The 4,794-nt window shown below is 40.3% G+C and overlaps 1 non-coding gene across 1 annotated transcript; it reads left to right on the top strand.

Moving 5' to 3' along the window:
* Positions 1–826: 826 nt before the first annotated feature.
* Positions 827–909, top strand: trnal-uaa (transfer RNA leucine (anticodon UAA)). Its single transcript has one exon. It is a non-coding gene; the product is annotated as a tRNA-Leu (tRNA).
* The last annotated feature ends 3,885 nt before the right edge of the window (positions 910–4,794 follow it).

Here is a 4,794-nt window from a genome sequence, read left to right as displayed (position 1 = left end):
AGTGTAAATAGCATATTGCTAAAAATACTGCTATTTTCACTTAGTGTAAATAGAATCCATTGCTAATACGAGATTTGAAAAGGGAGGAAAAAAAAGTTCGGCAAAAGACGGGATCAAACCTGGGTTGATCGCGTCAAAAAGCTAAGGACTCACGCTTATCTATCTGTGCCACTAAAGCTGATGATTTATAGCCACTTTTAACTAAATGTAAATAGACACCCCTTATTTTTTATTCCATAGTAAGGGCAATTCATACAATACATTTAAACTGAGCTACTTTAATACCATCTCTGAACTTTCTACCAGGACTCTGCTGTTCTTCGGCTGGTTCTTCCCTGTATATGTTGATTGACAGATGTCTCGTCCAGTCAGCGGTGAGTAATCCCAAACCAATGGCGCGGTCTCAAACTATACCTACCTCTTCCGGTTTGTCTGATTTGTCGTTGTGCTTTCTGAATTGTTATTTTGTTTTCAGAATTGTGATCTGCTTTGCACTTCTCGGCCACCGTACAAATGTGCTCGTGGGTTCGAACAATTTTCAATGAAATTAAGTTAATTAATTATGAAATTAATTATGCTTTCTGTGAAGAATAGTCAGAAGTAATGCTGGGTTGTTGTGATGAGATGGCATTATGAAAAACAGTGCTGACTTATCAGTGTTGTTCAGAGGAGCCAATCATAATGTCACTGATGCACTAATTTCTGTGTAATTGATAAGACTTTAGATCAGGGGTGTCAAACTCAATCCCTGCAGAGTTTAGATTCAACCCTAATCAAACACACCTGACCCAACTAATCAAGTCCTTCAACCTGGTCTAAAACTGTGACCAGGGTGGCCGAGTGGTTAAGGCGTTGGACTTAAGATCCAATGGACAAATGTCCTCGTGGGTTCAAACCCCACTCCTGGTAAAGACCTGAGAGATTACATTACATTTCTGTGTTATTCATGAAACACAATACAATACTTCTTAGAGAATAAACAACTGTGGCTTTCTGGACAAGATTCCTGAGCAAGTCAATCAATGAACTGTAAAAGTTACTGCTTGCTTTGTTTCACTATAAACTCCGGTTTTCAATTCTTGTGATGCTACCGAACCCTCTAAAAGATTGAGAATCTATGATTCACACATTCATCAACAGATCTGAATAAAATGCACCTTCAGTAAACAAAGTAATTTAAACACTCTTTTACCTTGCACAGTTTCTGATAACGTGGTGACGTGACAGCCATTCTTTGGATGTGTTGTAGAAAAAGCATCACTTTCTGCAGTGAAGATCTCACCACAGCCATTATCTTCAGACTGTTGGGCTTGTTTAAGATTCGCATCCTAAAGGATTTCCACTCTTGATGTTTGCACAGTTAGCACATCATCTCGGCTTTGAAAGAGGATCCAAATACTCCTACAGCATGTCCAACAACTTACTGTAAGAGGTCATTTGCAAATGTGTAGCAGAGAAAACGCCTCTCCAAAGCAGCAAACAAAGCCAGCACAAAGATCCAACTCAAGAGATGTCCTGTCTTCAGGCTTATACTTTAATCTTCAAAGGGGTACTGAACAATGAAGAGAGAGTGATTCAGAACCATGAAAATTGAAAGTTGGACTACAGTGCAAAAGCTTGTTTCCTTGTCAGCAAAAACTCCCTGTCTGGATGAGAAGATGCTGAGCGAGAGAATGAGAGTCTGAGTGAGTGGCAGAGAGAGAGAGAGAGAGAGAGAGAGATTTGGGGAGCGCGCAGTATCCACACAACAAGACTGCTTTATACAGTGAGGACCATTAGTCTTATACAGTCAAAATGCAATATTTTCCATTGCAAAATGTATTAAATAAAAAGATGTGTGATTTCAGAACATCTTAGTATTTGGTTTGTCATATTTTTCTTGCTCTACTGACAGCAGCACTAGAGCTGACAAGAATAAACCCTGATGAATCCAATATGATCTGAGATGTTCTGAAGAACATTTGACCATCTGCACAAACAGTCACATGATCAATGTCAAAAAGATTCTTTTCTTTGAAATACAGGCAGACAATATCTGGAGAGTATACAAGGAACAACTGAATTAAATACACTTTTTAAACTTTAAAGCACTTTTATAGTGACAATATGGAGCTCATACACGAGGAGGAAAAAAAACACCTCAATTTTATTCAGAGGCTCAAACTGAGGAAAAATGCAATTTGGTACAGCTGGTGATATTTATATGGCCACAAAGTAAGATTAAATTCTGATAGCTTGTAATGTAAATCAATAAGATCTTTAACAGTATAGCAGTCAACTTACATAAAATGCATATAAATATCAGTTGTTACTCTATATCTTCAAATAATTTGTCTTAGTAAGCTGTAATTGAAATGCTTAGTTTTATGATCAAAACTGTAGTTTTTATTGTGGGGCAAAACATTTAATGCAATGATGATTGAGATGAACAAAAGCCTGATTTATTAACAATATAAAAGTTATTCTTACAATCTCTTTATAAAAATCAGAAACCTGAGACTGGATGTTTTTAGAATGTCGCTAAAAAGCCTTTTCCTTGTAAAAAAAGTATGAACTACCAATCAGATGGCACATGGCAAGTGGTGGCTAATTTGTTCTGTGACCAGGATGGTTGAGTGGTTAAGGCATTGGATGTAAAACCCAATGGACAAATGGCCTCGTGGGTTCACACCCCACTCCTGGTAAAATACACAAGTGTTCTAAATGCATTAGTATTATGTTTACAGGTATGACTGTCAACGAATAGGTCTCTGAAAAGTAATCTTGTAACAAACCAGCAACCAGACAAACTAAAATAACAACATTATAATAACAATTTCAGTAAAATGCCAAATTAATTGTTCCCAGCTTTTTGCAATAATTTGTTTAGCTAAATAATTACAAATTTCAGCAGAGAGAACACTCCAAACGTGTTTTATTATGAAAAGCAACTAGAGCATGTTTGTTTACATACCAACAGTTTAGTTATTAGTTATTACCATATCTTACACCAATTATAATTTATTCAGTTGCTTACAATATGTAGTCCAGTTACTTGACGGGGGGGAAGTCGTGGCCTAACGGTTAGAGTCGGACTTGTAACCCAAAGGTTGCGGGTTCAAGTCTCGTACCGGCAGGGATTGTAGGTGGGGGGAGTGAATGTACAGTGCTCTCTCCCACCTTCAATACCACGACTGAGGTGCCCTTGAGCAAGGCACCGAATGCATGAATGAACCGGCAGCATGAATGGCTGCCCAGTGCCCACTGCTCCGGGTGTGTGTGTGTGTGTGTGTGAGTGTGTGTGTGTGTGTGTGTGTGTGTGTGTGTGTGTGTGTGTGTGTGTGTGTGTGTGTGTGTGTGTGTGTGTGTGTGTGTGTGTGTGTGCACGCACTTTGGATGGGATAAATGCAGAGCACTAATTCCAAGTAGGGGTCACCATACTTGGCCTCACGTCACATCACACTCAAAAACAAACTTGATCTTCGTGTAACACAAGTGACTCTCTTTTGAGACAAAAAATACAATGCTGACATCTAGTGGTGTAACATGGCAACACATTTCCACTGTTGTGAATCGATCTGATGGGAAAATGTGACTGTCAATAGAGGGCTCTAACAGAGTGTAAATAATATCTCAATTTTACCTTTTTCTCATTCAGTGCATTTGTAACTTGCTCCTTATACAGAAAAATGGTACGAAGGCACTACCGAACTACTAAAACAGAAATGAAGTTCAGAAGCAGCATGGCTGAGTGGTTAAGGCATTGGTCTTAAGACCCAATGGACAAATGTCCTCATGGGTTCGAACTCCACTCCACACACTGGTAGAACATTTAAGCATAATGTGAAAATGTAACCAACAGTGAAACAAGTAACTCCCTCATAGGCTACACCCAGTTCAAGTCTTGCAGACTCTACTAATGAGCTGATGAGTTGAATCAGGTGTTAAATGAAGGAGACATACAAAGTATGCAGTGCTTGGAGGTGACCAGGAGAGGTTTGAGAACCACTGGCCTAGTAAATCAGTGAAGTGTGTCCAAGTATGGTGACCCATACTTGGAATTTGTGCTCGGACTGGTAGAACATTTAAGCATAATGTGAAAATGTAACCAACAGTGAAACAAGTAACTCCCTCATAGGCTACACCCAGTTCAAGTCTTGCAGACTCTACTAATGAGCTGATGAGTTGAATCAGGTGTTAAATGAAGGAGACATACAAAGTATGCAGTGCTTGGAGGTGACCAGGAGAGGTTTGAGAACCACTGGCCTAGTAAATCAGTGAAGTGTGTCCAAGTATGGTGACCCATACTTGGAATTTGTGCTCGGTGTTTAACCCATCCAAGGGCGCGCACACACACACACACCATAAAAACCCACACAGAGCAGTGGGCAGCCATATTGCTGCAGCACCCAGGGAGCAGTTGGGGATTCGGTACCTTGCTCAAGGGTCTCACCTCAGTCGTGGTATTGAGGGTGGAAGAGAACTGGTTATTCACTCCCCCCACTGACAATTCCTGCCAGACCTGAGACTCGAACCCGCAACCTTCAGGTTACAAATCCGACTCTTCGACCATTAGGCCACGACTGCCCCGAAAGTCACAACTCTGGTGGGACATGGTTAGTTAATACATCAACAGCTTCTTAAACAGTCTAACCCCAGTTTCCACGTCTTGCTAGAAAATTCGACCAAATGTAAATGCATATAATTATAATTTTTCAAATGGAGGACTGCATTAACCCCATGGGGATAAGCCAACCAGAGACCAAGATGGCGGGTGGTTAAGGCAGGGGTGTCAAACTCAATTCCTGGAGGGCC

This window comes from Sinocyclocheilus grahami, unplaced genomic scaffold (genome assembly GCF_001515645.1).
Source record: "Sinocyclocheilus grahami isolate Dianchi unplaced genomic scaffold, SAMN03320097.WGS_v1.1 scaffold179.1, whole genome shotgun sequence".
In the NCBI taxonomy this organism is placed as follows: Eukaryota; Metazoa; Chordata; class Actinopteri; order Cypriniformes; family Cyprinidae; genus Sinocyclocheilus; species Sinocyclocheilus grahami.
The sequence above is the reverse complement of the archived record's forward strand: the minus strand, read 5'-3'. Positions and strand labels throughout refer to the sequence as shown.